General features: G+C 38.5%; 2 non-coding genes and 1 pseudogene across 2 annotated transcripts in view; all 3 read left to right on the top strand.

Moving 5' to 3' along the window:
• The first annotated feature begins 7808 nt into the window (after positions 1-7808).
• Positions 7809-9883, top strand: LOC114538309 (annotated as a pseudogene).
• A 6237-nt stretch (positions 9884-16120) lies between these two features.
• Positions 16121-16273, top strand: LOC114538310. The gene has a single exon (XR_003688706.1). It is a non-coding gene; the product is annotated as a 5.8S ribosomal RNA (ribosomal RNA).
• A 202-nt stretch (positions 16274-16475) lies between these two features.
• Positions 16476-17463, top strand: part of LOC114538311 — a 3448-nt gene continuing 2460 nt past the window's right edge. Inside the window, exon 1 of the ribosomal RNA XR_003688707.1 lies at positions 16476-17463. This exon is cut by the window's right edge and continues 2460 nt beyond it. This is a non-coding gene — a ribosomal RNA (large subunit ribosomal RNA).

Genomic DNA, 17463 nt, shown 5'->3' with positions numbered 1-17463 from the left:
ACATGATTGCAAAAATCTTGCTCTCCACTAAATAGTTGATTGATGGCTTCCCTGTATATAAGCAATTTATCAACGGGAGCCGGAAAACATGAATTAACTAATACAAAAAAAGTTTGTTTCATATAGCCGATGATTTGTTTTGAGTCGTCAGATGTTTTGAGTCTTCTCACTGAGACTTCACACGTCACGTGGGTGAAACCTACATAGGGTGAGTATAAAAAGAACGAACCATCGCGTAAGAGACAAAGAAGGAAGAAGCCTCGAGAAGGAAACTACAGAAGAATAGCACAAAGACAACATTACTATTCGGTAGTGAATTTAATGTTCCTCTTTTTCACGGCCCTTAATTGCTATTTATTAATAAATGCACTAATGTTTCTATAAATACCCTCTGATTAATTAACACCATTGTATATTTTCCCGCACTGTAACTTGAAATCATGGTTTAAGAGTAAGATTTGAAAATGAAATGCAATATTTAAGGGTTAGAGACTGTTGTGTTACAAATAAAAGCACTTGCTGACCATACAATGAACCAGAAATTTCAATATTATTATTCGAGTTCATGGTATGGTCAGCAAGTGCGTTTATTTGTAAACAAAACACAAACATAAAGTCTCTAAAACTTTTAATGTACAATCTGAGTTCATTCATTGCTGCACTGAAGATCAAAGCTTGGTTGCAGGCTGTCATTTATTGAATAAACTATGATTTTCATTGGTTATTGCGAATAAATTATGATTCCCATGATCTGTCGCCAGGCACAAAAGAAACCACGTGATTGATGTTGACCAATCGCGAGAGTAGATTTAGGCCAATGCACGAAGATTTTATATTAACATCCATTTATGCATTCAACTCAAAAGCCTGGGGTTTTCGTTGAAACGGGTGCAATTATAAGAATTAAAAGCCTTAAAAAATAACAATATTATCTCATCAATTTTTCAATCTTATTTTTTCCCCCATGTAAATACATTGAAATTTCTGGCGTAAGTTGCTGCGGTCTACGCATGCCTTGGAAATCCGAAGTTGCATTAGTTTATATCCTGTTACCTTGCCTGGACTACACAAAATGTCGTTGTCACTTTTCGTTAGCCTCACTGTGCCTAGTCTTCAGTTTGTTAATAGCTACTATAACCGTTCTTCTATTTTAGCCAAGCACTTAAATCAATCAAGCAGCATTATGAACGTTCAATTTCTGCTTACATTGGTTATTGCACTGGGGCTTGTACCAGTCTGGAGCGCGTTTGCTGCAAAAGAAAAGGCAATTTCTTGTGCTGTGGCAATGGGAAATGTATATATTCTGCTGTAATTGTGGGCGGTTGCAATGCAATGTGAATCTACTCATTGTAGCACAGCGAATGGGTGAAATGTGCTGGTGCCATTGCCGGATGTGTTGGTGTCTGTTCTGCTGCTGAAATCGACTTGCCAGCGTGTGTTGCGTGTCTCGGCCCAGCGTATGACACGTGTAGAATGCTACACATCAAATGTAAGCAAAGGCAGAGCTATCAACGATACCTTGTACATGATGGAGGCTTATCACAAGGACTTATATCACTATAATTGGATTCTCCGTTGGCAATAATACCGCATTGTACGAAGCGTTGCAGAAAGACGAGTTTTAGGCATCTAACACTGTGTCAAAATTCTGATTTTATTGCCGCGTTCCTCTTCTGCTCTTTATTATCTGAACCCAATGTAACTATGATATAATTGAGTGCAAAAATGTAGAGAACGTGATAAAACTAAATAAATGTTGTAAAAGTTATCATTGAACAAAATTTCTAAATCTTTGTACGAAACAGATTTACTGCCGAGCAAAAGTTTGCTGCCACGTGGCCGGAGTTTGTCCCCCGGGTATTGTGACCCACTGGTTCTGAATCAATGGCACTTGTATTGTATCTACTTAGGTTAGCGTCAAATATAATTCAAACAATGGATAATGAGATGATAATGTGGCTAAATGAGGTTTATAATCTCATTATCTTATCTATTGTTTGAATTGCGTTCAACAACCGAAATACGAAGTAGCCATAACCTTGGCTTTACGGCTGCTTTCCACCGTAGCGATTCTTATGTGTTGATATACGTATATGAACCTCATGATCATTACAACGAATTAAAACTTCTTAACAAGTTCCTTACTTGTCATATGTTTATGTTGTCGTATTTCGATACAAAAAGCTAGTCTTGTGACTTTTTTGTTTAAATTTATTCGCTCATTTATTAATTACAAATTTTCATTATTGTATATCCATGCTTATATCTTGGGCTGGGGGACTACTAGAAACCATCAAAAGGCTTTTGATCAAGACTCCTAGTTAAACCGCACCTAGATATATTACATTCCAGTTAAGGATCAAAGGCTAGAAATACATGCATGCAGCAACCCCTCGCCATTTCAAACGAAGCAAAATATTTCCTGAGCTAGCCAGACCTATTGTAAAATGTAAAGCCGATAGCTGATGTTTCAAACTTTTCGGAAACAAACACAGCTGTGTTAAATTAAAGATGAAGTGAAATCACCCTTTTTTCCTTCTGCATTACGTTGCATGAAGTTATAGGCTTTCACAGTTTAAGTGAGAGTTAATACTTCATTATAACTAAACCTTCAAAAATCAAAACAGCACAAATAATATAAATAACCAAGCAGTAAACGTCGAATGTTGTTTTTCGATTATTGAATTCATGCAGTGATTGCAGTCGACTCTATAAAGCTTGAAAGTTATAAATTTGTTATATCAAAACTCCGAATTACGCTTTAAGTTAAAACGATGATGTAAATCTTAAATAATCGGTTAGGTCTTCACAAAACCGAGCAAAACGACATACTGTACCAAGGTCATAAAATATATTCGTACAGAAAACACGAAATAAACCTCGAAATAACAAAGTAGACACCTACCATTTAAAGGATTATAAGCTACGAGTTGTTCCTTTTCACTTTTAACTCTTCCAGTTCTGATATTATTTTAAATTCTTTCATATTGTGTTTTCGAAACATTTCTTTTAAAAAATAGTTTGCAAAATGACAGTTAAATTGCTGACTTTTTCACTGAGACACAAACGTCTCGTCTTAGCCAATCAGCTAGTTGCTAATTACCAGCCTTCACTTGTTCAAATTTTGCGCGTGCGCACAAGTACCATAGGCGATATCAGTAAAAAAGAAGTATCAGTCTCATCATGTTGAGGATAAAGGCGCAGGTATTGATAAGTATAATTATTATGCTAATGCAATCTCGATTGTGATTGGCTAAAAACCTACAGATAATTCTCAATATTTTGCCACCTATACGACATTGAAAATTATCCGTAGGTGACGTCATTTTGCCGCTGTGGTTTGTTGCCAATAATGATGCAGGCTTCCTCTCTAAAAAGGAAATACATAATAAAACAATTATTGAATTCGGTTTTCGCATGATATCAAGAATTATCAAGCCTCAGTTCGCGTTATCCGTTTGCGAATAACTATTAATTATCCTGTATTTAAAGAATTCACAGCCTAACATTGTGCCATGTGTGAATCATCATGTCCAACGTGTGACGTCATAACGTGTGATGCGACTTTTTGTCATGCACGCTATTACGTCATAACGTGTGATAAATAGAGTCCCAGAGTCTGAAAGTCTCAATACACTATTTCCCTCAGAAACTCACTATTTCCCTCGGGAGCATACTTTAAGTATGTAGTATAACACGTTTGACGTCACACCAATGGCGAAGTCATCAACGTCCCAATAGAGCGGGAATGTGAAATCGACACAAATTCGAGCAAAGAAAGTTATAATATGTTAATTCTTTTCATAATTAATAAAACAATTATTGAATTCAGTTTTCACATGATATGAAGAATTATCGAGCCTCAGTTTGCAATTATCAACCACAATCTTAGGCTTGATAATTTTCATATTACGTGAAAACTGAATTTAATAATTAAGAAATAGAAAATTTTCCGTGTTTTTATACAGTTATAGAAACACGCGTGAGAGTTTGCGAGAACCAGAAATAATCAGTGGAAAACGAGCCCGTGGGGGCCGTAGGCCGAGTGCAATATTGAAATTTCGAGTTCATTGTATGGGCAGCAAGTGCGTTTATTTGTAAACAAAACACTAACATAAAGTCTCTAACACTTTTAATGTACAATCTGAGTTCATTTTTTTCATATTTTGGTCTTACCTTTACCTCCCAGTGATGTCATCTCCGCAACGCCTTCGCTCCTTGAAATATAATGGTTAGCAAGTTGCTGAGATGACATTACTGAGGAACCTGTTAAACGTAAGATAAAATATGAAAAAATTGTCATAAAAGTACTGAGTTGAAATCGAAGTTCGCAACTGCAATATGTAAGATGGAGGTTGCTTTAATTTCAAATTTTGTCTCTTGTCTTATAATTTTATATAACAAGGCAGCCATCTTTGATTGCGAAATCCTGGCATTATGAACTTTTATGGTAATTAATGTCCTGAATTTCTGGTTATTGCTGCAAACCAAGCAATCATCGTGACCGGTATGGATTGTGTTATGATGAAGATCTTGGATCATCGTTTAATCAAGAAGGATGGTCAAAATGTTCTAAGGCTGGTTATTACAACACTAGTCTCTATCGTGGATTTGGTAACTGGATGAACAACGTTGACAAATTCCGATGCTGTCAATACGCTGGACTAACACTATCGATGAGTTGGTTTGCTCGTTCTTATCAATTGATAGATTTTTAAATGTTAGCATTCTGAATAACAAGCTCGATGCTTCTTTAGATCTTCTTCGATGCTCGAAGACGGCAATTCTGTTGATTTGGTGAATATAATTTATTTGCGTAACTTGGATTTATACTATATCATAAAAAATTACAATTTAGAAATCATTTTAGCAGTCCAGTTATTATACAGTACTGTCAAGAAAAAACCTAACAAAAACCCTGGTTAACCTAGGCCAGACCGAGGCCGAACCGCGGTGAGACCGATGTTGAACCTTTTATTAATCAAGTCTGACAGACATTTCTAAGGATTCGATTTGATATTATGTTGTCGTTCTCAGCAGTTCATAACATTCCGTCGTTCAGAAACGAACGGCGACTGCGATCGTATTTTTTCCCTTGCGGTGGTCTGTGGTTTCTATTAATAATATCTAATTGAAAGATCGAATTAAAAGTTATACCTTACTCTGTTGCTAAATAAAATAAAAGTAAGTTAAAACTAAAACTAAACTTAAAACTGTTAAAAACTAAATTAAATTATGCAATCTTCTACTGAATGGTGAAGGAAGCTTTAAGCAACTCCTGTATATTGCTGTAAAAACTAAACTTTTTGTTATATTAGAAAAATCATCGTAATATAATTGGCTAAAATCATCAAATGCACAATACAAAACAACCTGTCTTCCGGAGCCCTTATATAAATGCAGGTCATTAGGCGAGGCAATGCAAAGGGTTGAAATTTTACTGACGAAATATACAATCTCAGCAGTCTTCAAATTGTTCGTTCAACATTTGGGTGTTTAATTTTACTTCGAAGTTGCAAAGGGAATTGAAGTAAGTGAACATTACTTGATGTCTTTGATATCTTACTGGGAATTTTGGGGTTTTTTGTCGGAGCGTTTATGGTTAAAGAATACTATAGAAAACATTTAATTGCAGATCAACTGTTATAATATATTTAACTCTAGATCAACTGTTATACAAGCGCTGGATAAAACAACTTCAAATTAAATATATTTAGTTAATTAATTCCTAAACAAACTTTTCAATTAAGTGCTGTTCGTGTATTTTTTTCAAACGTGTTTTAATTAATATACGAAAAAGCTGAAACAAACTGTATAGTTTGTAAAATAATCGTTTTTAAACAAAATGCCGTTGCATACTTTTAGGATAGGCCTGTCTCAAAGGTCGAATTTTTCATGCATGTGCCGAATCGAATGCAAATCAACTTAAACAAAGACGCTCATTAACATTAGGTTCGGCACATGAAAAGTTCGACGTCTGAAACAGGCCTTATTCTAACGTTTAAATTTTCTCCCCTTCAGCAAAGACCAGCCGCGAAGTTCAGTGTACTTTAGAATAAAATTTGAATTTTGTTATCGCTTAACTTTCCAAATCTTTCAGTCATTTTATTTACGTTTATCTACTATAGACGGATATCAGCTAATATCTGCCAGGTAAAGAGCCAATCAGATTGCACATAAGCACATATCCAGCACTTGGATATTATACAGTTCGAAAATTGATATGGATTTTATGTTCAAGTGGTAAAAACATATCTCACGGGTGACCGCAGGGAACGTAAATCCATATATCCCAGCGTTAACGTTCTGTTGATTTCATTGACGAAATTCATAGTTACAATAACGACAAGTAAATAAGCCGCAAAGACCATTAAGCGATATTTCTAAAGTTTAACGTTAACATAGAAGTAGAATAAATTTTACTTATCTATAAAGATGCCTGTAAGTGTTTTCGTTGTATGCAAATATAAAACTGCTGAAATATTTACGAGCAAACGAGCAAGTGCTCAGAGCGTTGATGACTGAATGAACAAGTTCTCACAGAGTTAAGAGTTAATATATTAGTACTCACCACTCATACCACACAAAAAGCCCCAACATGCATACCTATACTACAAAATCACAATACATTCTGCTGAAAACAAACTTTTTAGCAAGCATTTTCACTGCATTTTTACCCCTAATACAACAGGGTATAGAAGAAATATAAATTAAGTTACGAAGGGGATCGAATTGGCGCGTCAATCGAGCGTTAATTGAGGAGGCCATATTCATATATTCTGCTATGGCTAATTTCTTGTCAAAACAATTTCACTTTCATAGAAATCAGCCTGGCATAGCGGGATAATTATATGAATATGCATGCATGGTCCCCACAATTAACGTCAGATTAACGCCCATGGACTAAGAGGTAGGCAGAAGTGAAAGTACAGTATAGTCGAAATCAAGACGACTTTACTCTATCCTTATAGACATTGCTGTAAAAAACAACCTTTTTGTATAATTCGGTAAATCCTCGCAGCTATATCGGTTTAAATCATCACATAAACAATACAATGCAATTCCGGGGTTCTTATCTAAATGCAGGTAACTAGGAGAGGAAAAGTGACAAATTATACTGTAGGAAGATACAATCTGAGCATAATTCGTTCTTGAAATCGTTTATATAGCTGTGTCTCGACAATCATACATACCTAGGACTACACTTTTAATGTTAGGTCGTCAGAGAATTTTAATAGTTCATTCTGAGCATTTATATACTGTCTTAATGTCATTTATCATTATACCGTGAACAATATTGGCCTCAATACAGTTCCTTGTGGACTCAGTCTATTAATCTTCGCAAAATATCTTCTTCTCAATCAGGCTTTACTCTCTGGCAACGATCTTCCAAGAAATTGTTAAGCCAATTATAATAATATACGGATTAAGGGGAGAATTTTTAGTTTGCTACAAAGCATGTCATGAGCCACACAGTGCCAAAACGTTTCACTGATAACATCTAATGAGAGATCTGTTTCAATGCCGTAAGTTGACACCAGCTCGCAGGAGCAAAACTAGACCAATAATTGCGACGGGTGTTTATTCACATATTCAGTTCGCCCAACAGATTTCGCCCGAAGTGCAATAACTTATACAAAGCAAAATTCGTCGGGTAAAACTCAATATGTGAATAAACACCACGCCCAAATTATCGTTCAAGTGTCAGCAACTCGGCGACATATTGTATTACGATCTTTTTATAGGCAAATTCATCTCCATCGATTGGAAAAAAAAGCGTGGTTTTTCATCGTTTGATTTACTCAAAAATGTCGTATCTGTCAATTTTCCTCTTGGCGTGCACATCTTTAACAAGTGCTAAATATGTTAGTGTATGTTACTACACGAGCTGGTCTCAGTACAGACCTGATCCGATGAAATATTACCCGGAAAATGTCGATGCCTCCCTGTGCAGCCATGTGATCTACGCGTTTGCACAGATTGTTGACGGGCCCAAACTGGCAACCTTCGACCAGAATGACGAAAAGATGTTTCTAAGATTTGCTGAAGTCAAACGGGTTTAGTATTCGATATCTCTTTATCTAAAACTTTACCTGATTAATTGAGCTAGAGTGCAGAATTTTCGCGATGTTACAACACAATAGTTTTCACTAAAATTATTTCATGTATTGTCTTCTACTTTTCATATATTGCCTTATACTTTTTATATTTCTTCCAGAAAAACCCTCATCTTAAATTTTCGCTAGCTGTCGGTGGCTGGGCACACGAAGACGGCCCTGTGAGTAGGTTCTCCAACATGGTTGCAACAGCTCAAACACGAAAGGTTTTCATCGATTCATCAATCGTTTTCCTTCGTGAATACGGGTTTGATGGCTTGGATTTGGACTGGGAGTACCCAGCGGGTCGTGAAAATTCTCCCCCTGAGGATAAACAACGTTTTACCGCCCTTTGCGACGAGCTCTTGGCCGCGTTTGTAGCCGAGGCTGCAGACTCTGGTAAAGAGCGCTTATTGTTGACAGCCGCAGTGCCTGCCGGATACCCTATCATTGACGCCGGATATGAAGTCGACAAACTTGCAAAAAGTCTTGACTTCATTAACTTGATGGCGTATGACTTACATACGTATTGGGAACGAAAAACTGGACACCACACTGCAATGTATGGTGACGATAAACTTACTGTCAGGTATGACGTCATATTCTCAGAGTATGCATGCCGACGGAATTCAGCTTAATCTCAACAAATCAGAATTCATCACATTAATCACACTGACCTATATATTATAGGTACGCCGTTGAATACTGGATGGAGAAGGGAATGCCTGGTGAAAAAATTGCGCTCGGTATGGCAACCTATGGACGGGCATTCAATCTCGTGGATCCCCAAAACAACGGCTTAAATGCTCCTGCAAATAGCGCTCCGCCAGCAGGCAGATACACGGGTGAGGCGGGACTCCTGTCATACTACGAGATATGTAAAATGCCGCTGACCGTCGTGAAGAAGAACGCTGCTGGCGCACCGTATGGTTATTCTGGCAATACGTGGGTCGGCTACGACACACAGGAAAGTTTAATGCAGGACAAAGTTGGCTTGGTCAAAGAGAAAGGTACGATTCATCTACAGAATAGCTATGTTTAGAGAAGATATTTTGATCTAAAATAGAATAAAAATCCCATCAAATTTACGTTGGGAATTGAAGTTTGCGAAGTTCTTTTACAATAGAAGCGTTTCGAAAAATATCGAGAAACTCGTTTGCTCAAATTTATCAGTTGGCTTACGCAGCTCATAAAAGTATTAAAATTTTGAAAAACTCCTAACTTCCGGTTTCGAATTGACCAATCATATTGACTAGTCTGTGTTTTTTTTCATTATCCAAAAGGGTTAGAGAGTGGTCAATTCTAACCCTGAAGTTAGGAGTTTTTTCGTGGAGTTTTTCAAACATTTGATGAACTCGTAAGCCCAACTGATAAATTTGAGCAAATGAATTACTCTAATAGCCGACCATCAAAATGTATCAATATTTCTGCGTTTTTTCCAGGCCTCCTTGGCGCCATGTTCTGGGCTCTGGATTTGGATGATTTTAAAGGTATTGAATGTGGCGAAGGGAAATACCCACTGCTTACAGCTGTCACCCGTGCCTTGGAGGGAGGAAGAGTTAATGCATCAAACCCCAGTACCAGGCCTACGGAACCCACGAGCCGACGAACCCACTGAAACGATTGAGCTGATAAACCCACCCGAGCCTGGCTGGTGCGTCAGTATTCCTCCATACGAGTCAGATGATATGGATGATTGGTGCAATGCTAATTGTCCCCTAGGAAACTGCCCTGAAACACACTGCATTTGTAACTATCAAGACTTGCATTATATCAATAAACATTAAATGATTTAATCAGATTATATTATATGTCACTTTTGTGTCCTTCCCATGTTCTGAAATCTGAATTATGTCGTATATAGGTTCCGAAACAAATTCAAGAGCGCTGATACAAGTGGTTCTAATTAATAATCATCACTTGTCAGCGACTAATATATAATATTTGTTCTTAAACTTCGCATTCATGGATACGTTAGCTGCATGGTTATACTTTAGTATGTAATTGTATTTGTTTTAAAATGAATATAAAGTCAACTTTGATCACGAAATTTGCCCATTCTTACACCAGAGCACCGCAGAAATTGGTGTTTATGAAGTTTCAATCCGAAAATCTGATCACTGGTTCATTGTGCATTGCTGCATCGCTATCAAAGAGAAAACTATTGAATAACTCCGAATACGCATTCTCCAAACTTTTGACATTCTACACATATGACAGCTGTGAAATGGCTACTTTGAGGCTTAAAGTATACACAAGGTTATTAAATTCAGATGATTCGTTTTTGCTGTGTGCAAGCTTTAAATCTTTTGTGCAAGAAAAATTTTGTGTAGTATCTGTTTATCTTTTTCTCACCAAGTTTGAAGCCTAAGTATTGAGATTTGTGGCTAAGTATTTTTCAATTTTACCAATTTCCGCGGTGTCACACCAGAGAGGGCCCTTCCATTGTTATGAGCAGAACCGATGCACAGAACGGATTTTCCTTAGCTGAGAAATTAAAATTCTTCATCTTCCGATTTTCTTTATTCGGTGATTATTTTCCTGTATTCATGTTCACATATCATAGTAATCTTAACGTAGAAAAGAAAGCAGTCGAGCGTAAAGGCCCACACAGGCAGGCAGGCGGATGGGGCAACGCGACGTGAATTTTCTTCTTCAGATAATCGAATTATTCAGAGAAAAAGGTTTCATTTTCACAATAACTAAGTTAGGAGAAGATACTATGGTACTACAGTTCAACGGTCGCCCATGCTTTTTCATGTTTTCATGCAGTAGCTCACGTCTTATGAATGCGACGAAAATGCAACATATACCTCGCCGACAATTTGCAATTTCATTTGCAAATGGATAGTAATTCAAGTGACGTGTAAAACAATTTCATTCATTGCCTATTTACAACGGCTATGTATGCCTATATTAAATCTTTATTTTCACTCAACTCTCTTCTGCATGCCGTAATTGTACGGAAAGTTTGTTTTTTTTTCCATTCAGCACAGAAGAAGATTGATGTTTCTGAAAAACATGTCAACAGGTGCGGCTTAACGCATGCTCCAAATATACCTCAGCAGCCGAAGAGAAATATGCGGAATGAACAATTCCGGCAGCACACGAAAGCTATCTGCCGAGCTAAAATTCACTGGTGAACTTTAGCGTAGACAAGTTCCGCCAGTGTCCGCCAACGCTTTGTAAGCTTTTGTTCACACGTATTTCGTACCGAATACTCAACATATTGAATCATTTGGTGCACGAGTGCACATTAGCCGGTTATAACAGACGTGGGGAAGTGAGCACTCGTAGGTCAAATTATTCAACATGTTGAACATTGGTTTTGGAACAAACGTTGAGCCGTGTTCAACGAAACATCTCCTGTGCTCTGCTGAATGGTAAAGAAAACTTTATGAAATTGCCATATTTGTTTATCTGTTGACAGTGGCATAGCCAGCCTGACGATTTTGTCCCGCTATGTAAATTTCGAGTTATTATAATTATTCATGTCTTTAGAAATCTATTGTTTTTACAGTCAGTGAACACCAACATATTAGCATAGTGGGACAAATCGACAGGCTGGCTACGCTACTGTCTGTTGAAAAACAACATTTTTGAATATTAATTAAAAAGATATGTTTTGTTGCACTTCCAGTCGAATGTTGCGTGACTAGCGTCTAGGATTGTGCTGCTGGAGGTGAGCGCTCGTTCGCTCTTAAATAGATAGATAGAATTCTTTATTATTCTTACAAGAATAGTACTCAAAACACACGTTTGAGTTTACAGCGTTTTCTAAGATTAAATATATTACAGGATAAGATTTACTGTTATTTACATAATTTTAACTATTAATTACTATAAAACTAAGACGATAATTGGCTGTAATCTACAAGACCAAGACAATAATAAGTGGATTTATTATACAAATTTAAAAAGGCATCTGTTTATGAAAGTGCGTTTATAACGTTCGGTTCTTATTACAGGTAACTCGAACTCGTGTCCCCTCTGTCTTAATTGTCTATTTAACTTATTCGGCAACAATTCTTGTAATGCATTGTTTTTATTGTTTGTAATATTCTTCCATAATTTCCTGTCTCTGTCCACAATAATTTCTTTAAAATCATACTTTTCTGATATGTAACCATTTCGATATGCACGGCCAATGAATTTTTCGATTTGATCAATGTACTTGCTATGGGTGCCTCCCCAAAGTTCAATTCCGTAAACAAATAACGACATTATTAAGCTTTTGAATAAAAGGTCTAACTGTTTGGTTTGTATACCATAATACTTACAAACTCTCAATATGTACATTCTTCCTCCTGCTTTGCTAATCATTTCCTTAAAGTGTAAGTCCCATTTATCAGGTACATTTTCCAACGTTATTCCTAATAATTCCAGCCATGATTTACGTACGATATTTGGAATGGGAGTCGGTAAGGGTGTTGGGATTTTACTTTGTATGACCATTTCATATGTTTTTTCCATATTGAGCTGCATTCTATTTCTTTCGGACCATTCTTTAATATTGCTTACCTCCATCATTGATGTATCTCCATGATCATACCCGGGGATTTCTAATGTCAAGTCGTCAGCAAATTTCACTAATTCATTTTGGGTATTGACTGTTTTAATGTCATTTACCATTATCGAAAACAGTACTGGACCCAACACAGTTCCTTGAGGAACTCCTCTATTGATGTTAACGTAGTTTGTTCTAATTCCATCAACCTTTACTCTTTGATGACGATTGTCCAAGAAACTAATAATCCAGTTAATAATATATGGATTGAGAGGAAGGTTTTTCAATTTGCTACAAAGGATGTCATGCGGCACACTGTCAAAGGCTTTCTTTAAGTCGAATGAAAAGACTCTCACATATCTGGCACCGTCTTCCAGCCATTTTAATGCCATATGTTGGCACTTAATCAGGGCCATTATAGTGTTGTGGCCGTTTTTATAAGCAAATTGGTCTGAATCAATAATGTCATGAATAGAATGTGCAATTTCGGCTTTATATATACATTTCTCAAATATTCTCATGATTATGTCGGTCAAGGAGATGGGTCTTAACCGATTGCAATTCTCTACAGTCGATTCCTTAGGTATTGGTACAATATCAGCTCTTTTCCAAGCTCTCGGGACGTTAGCATTTCTCAAAGATAAATTGAATATTTGTGTGATGGTTGGTGCTAATTCGACTCCAAACTCTTTCCAAAACCAATGTGGTAAGTCGTCGGGGCCTGCCGATGTACGTTTTTGATTTTGAAGAAACTTGGAGACCATTTCTACTGTTAACTTAGGAACTCTGGTACCTTCTGGAATTTCTTGTAACTCTGGTGCCGTGTAAAGTGGGTCGGTACAAACATCATGGAAGAAATTATTTATCTCATCGGGTCGATGAAAGATGTAACTGGTATTTTGTTATCAGTTCTTCCTGTAATTTTATTTATATTTGACCACCAGTCTTTTGTTCCAGATTTGTTTTTTATTTTCATTCCGTACGGCGTGGAGTTGATTTCTTCGAATAAGTTTATTTATTTGGGTTTGTAACCGAATATTAGCCTCACTGTCTCTGGCTTTAATTGCTTTCTTCCTTTGTTTTAATAAATGTTTTACTAGGGGAGATATAAACGGCGGGTCTCTAGTGGATGTGCGAACTTTAATCGTCGGAAAACTTTTCTCAAATTTAGGCTCGATAATTTTGTAAAACTTTTCGACCATCTCGTCCAATGAATGTTCCTTATTTATATCATTCCAGTCAACATCTTCTAGTTCTTTCCACATAATTAGTTTTCTATGCTGCCTTACATCTCTGATATATGAGTCTTTTCTTTTTGCTTTTACAACATCTCGAGGGTATGCTATAATCATTTTGTGGTCTGATCTTACTAAGCTTTTTACAACTTTTACTTTTTTCCAATAGTGTGGAATGTTCGTGATAAAAAGATCTAGAATGTTATCTCCTCTAGTAGGTTTTTTAACTATCTGGAACAGAGATTGTTGGTTTAATAGTGAACAAATATTCAGTTTGTTCAAATCGCCTGCAATTATGATTTTAATGTTAGGCAATGACGATAATAGCTGTTCGCATGAGTCAGTCAAGAATTCAACAAGATCATCAGAGTTGTATGTATGATCGGGAGGATGGTATATAGAGGCCACATGAAAACTTGAGTTTTCAGTTGTAATTTTGGCCCATAGGCACTCAAAGCTATTTGTCAGATTTGGTAGCGGCTCCATCTTCCAATCATTTCGGCATATAATTGCCACGCCACCACCACGACGATTAATTCGATCTTTTCTTAAGATTGAATACCCAGAGGGACATATAAGAGAATTGCATACAGAAGAATTTAACCAAGTTTCAGATATAAAACAAATATCAATGTTATTGCTTTTAATGTCTGCATACAAGGCCGGATGAGCGTCTGGTTTTACAATTGATCGTGTATTCAGTACTAAGCATTGTGGGATTTGCTGTGGTTTGCTAGGTTCACACTTTGCAATATTTACGTACTTAAGGTTGCGATGCCGGTTAGCTGTGTTCCGCGCATTTTGCCTAGATCTATGGCCATGAGCGCGAGAAGATATTCTGACTTGAATTGTGTGAGCCATTACACGTACGTTGATAAAATTCCCTTATGGGTTAAATTTATTTCACGCTTCGCAAGATGCTCCTCCTTTGGGCGCCAAGGCTTACAAGTAACAAATTTTGGCCAGAAATTATCTTCTTGCACGAGTGAACTAGCAGCCAGGGGGACATGGATCTTCGATGAAAGGGTTCCACTGCGCCGACTAGGGAAAATGGAGATATATGTTGGGACTATATTTTTCTTCTTTAAGTAAGATATAATCTGATTTTCTTTCACGTCTTGGGCGATACCAGATAGAAAAAATTTCTTTATTTTTCTTCGCTTTCGCTCTACTCCGATAAAACCATCGGACTCGCTAGAAGGCACCTTGTTTCTGCTTGGTGATTTCTGCAGGTTTACCTTAGGTTTATTACTCGTATCAATTGCATGAGATGACTTTACAGTGTTTGCGTAAGTTAATTTACATTCTTGCGATGAAGTCGGCTCAGCACTTGTTGTATCATTATTAGGTTTTAACTGTTCGTTCTCACTTAATTTCACGACAACAAGGCTATCATTGGTATTTTCGCATGCATCATCAATAACAATGGGTTCTTGATTAGTGAGATCGTTAACAGATTCCGGCCCATTGTTCATATTAGGATTTGCGGAATCGTTCAAGACAAAAGGCTTCACAATTGTTGCATCATTAATGTTATCTTGATTAACATATTCAAATTGTTCGCTCGCTTCATTCGGAGGCGCTGCCGAGTTTAAATCGTCTTGGCCGCCTTTATCTTTATCCATAAAGCTCTGGAAATGCGAAATCACCGATGTTATGTGAGAAATCGTCCCCGATAGAGCCCGAATCGCTTCCGAGTTTACCAACTGGCCTTGTTGAAGGTCATCTAGAATTACATTGACTGTAGACGATTGCATGCCCGACTGCCGAGCGTCCAAAATGGGAGCTTCGGAAGAGCATATCAGCTTACAAAACTTTTGTGTAATCTCGTTCGCTCTCGCACCATCAAGGTACAAAAGATTCTTATTCTTTTTCCACAATATGGTAGATTCATCGAAAGTGAAAAGTTTTCTATCCCCACCGGGCTGCGACCATATTCCTTCGAGATCTAGGTCGTCCTTTATGAACTGCTTTAAAGATTCGTAGTCGCCACTCCATGCAAAGCATAATTTCTCGCTTAATGTTGACGCCATAAAAGTTAACACATTTAATTGATCAGCTTTATACCAATTATAAACGATAAAAGATCAGTTTATCTGAGAGACTTGTGCAGCTTCAAAACACACGTCTGAACTCGTCGGTCACACATTCATGTCCACATCGATCTCGAAACGCGATGAGCGCTTCATTTCGCCATTGCCCGGCCTCCCCATTTTACTTTTTCAAACACAACACGTCGAAGTTTAACTGTGCGTATGTATTTTTCATGCAAATATATATACAACTTTTAACGGTGGATCTCTTGGCTCGTGCATCGATGAAGAACGCAGCCAGCTGCGATACGTAGTGTGAATTGCAGAATTCAGTGAATCATCGAATCTTTGAACGCAAATGGCGCTCTCGGTTATACCGGGAGCATGTCTGTCTGAGTGTTGGTTAACGAAACGCCGAGTCGGTTTCGACTCGATTGGGGCGTCGTGCCGCAGCTCGAAGCGGCGCGTCCCTCGAAGTGCAGCACACGTTGCCGTCGCGACGTTACCGACGCGCGAACGAAGCCTAAACTATTGTATAGCAAGGGAGCTCTTCGTATCGCGCGTGCCGGCCGACGCGCGCAACATATTCCATTGATTCATTCATTAACCTCAGATCAGGCAAGATTACCCGCTGAATTTAAGCATATTACTAAGCGGAGGAAAAGAAACTAACAAGGATTCCCCCAGTAATGGCGAATGAAGAGGGAAGAGCTCAACTTGAAAATCTCCGTTGTGTTGCAGCGGCGAATTGTAGTTTCGAGAAGTACTTTCCCGGCGCAACGAGTCTGCCTAAGTTGCTTGGAACAGCACGTCACAGAGGGTGACAACCCCGTACGTGGCAATGCTTGAGCGCTCGCGATGTGCTTTCGAAGAGTCGGGTTGTTTGGGAATGCAGCCCAAAACGGGTGGTAAACTCCATCTAAAGCTAAATACAGGCACGAGACCGATAGCGAACAAGTACCGTGAGGGAAAGATGAAAAGGACTTTGAAAAGAGAGTTAAAGAGTACGTGAAACCGTTGAAAGGGAAGCAAATGGAGTTAGCAATTCGCCCCGCCAGACTCAGTCGCGCGCGCATCGCGACGGTCGCGCTCTCGATCCGCATGGACGAGGCGCGCTCGAACGCGGTGCGCGGACGGCGCACTTCTGGCGAGCGAACGTCAGCGTTGGTTGTCGACGGGCGATAAGGTCGCAAGGAAGGTGGACCGGCCTCGCGGCTGGTTGTTAAGACTTGCGCTCGCATAGCTCGTCGGCGACCGTGGTCTGCGCGCGTGCTCGGCTGGCGACCCGACCGATCGGTCCGGCATGTCGACCGTGGCGGACGGCACGCCTGTGCGCTCGAACCGCTGCCTGTCGATCGTGACGGTGTTCGCACACTACGCGCCTAGGATGCTGACGACCATACGGCTCCATCCGACCCGTCTTGAAACACGGACCAAGGAGTCTAACATGTGCGCGAGTCTCCGGGTGATCGAAACCTGTGGGCGCAATGAAAGTAAAGGCCGTCCTCGGACGGTTGAGGTGAGAAGCGGCATTCACATTCGTCGCCGCATCATCGACCGACCTTGTCTGCTCTCAGAGAGGTTTGAGTAAG

The sequence above is a fragment of the Dendronephthya gigantea genome, unplaced genomic scaffold, assembly GCF_004324835.1.
Source record: "Dendronephthya gigantea isolate DGI-Jeju-01 unplaced genomic scaffold, DenGig_1.0 000179F, whole genome shotgun sequence".
Lineage (NCBI taxonomy): Eukaryota > Metazoa > Cnidaria > Anthozoa > Malacalcyonacea > Nephtheidae > Dendronephthya > Dendronephthya gigantea.
Note: the sequence above shows the minus strand (reverse complement) of the source record. Positions and strands in the feature narration are given on the sequence as shown.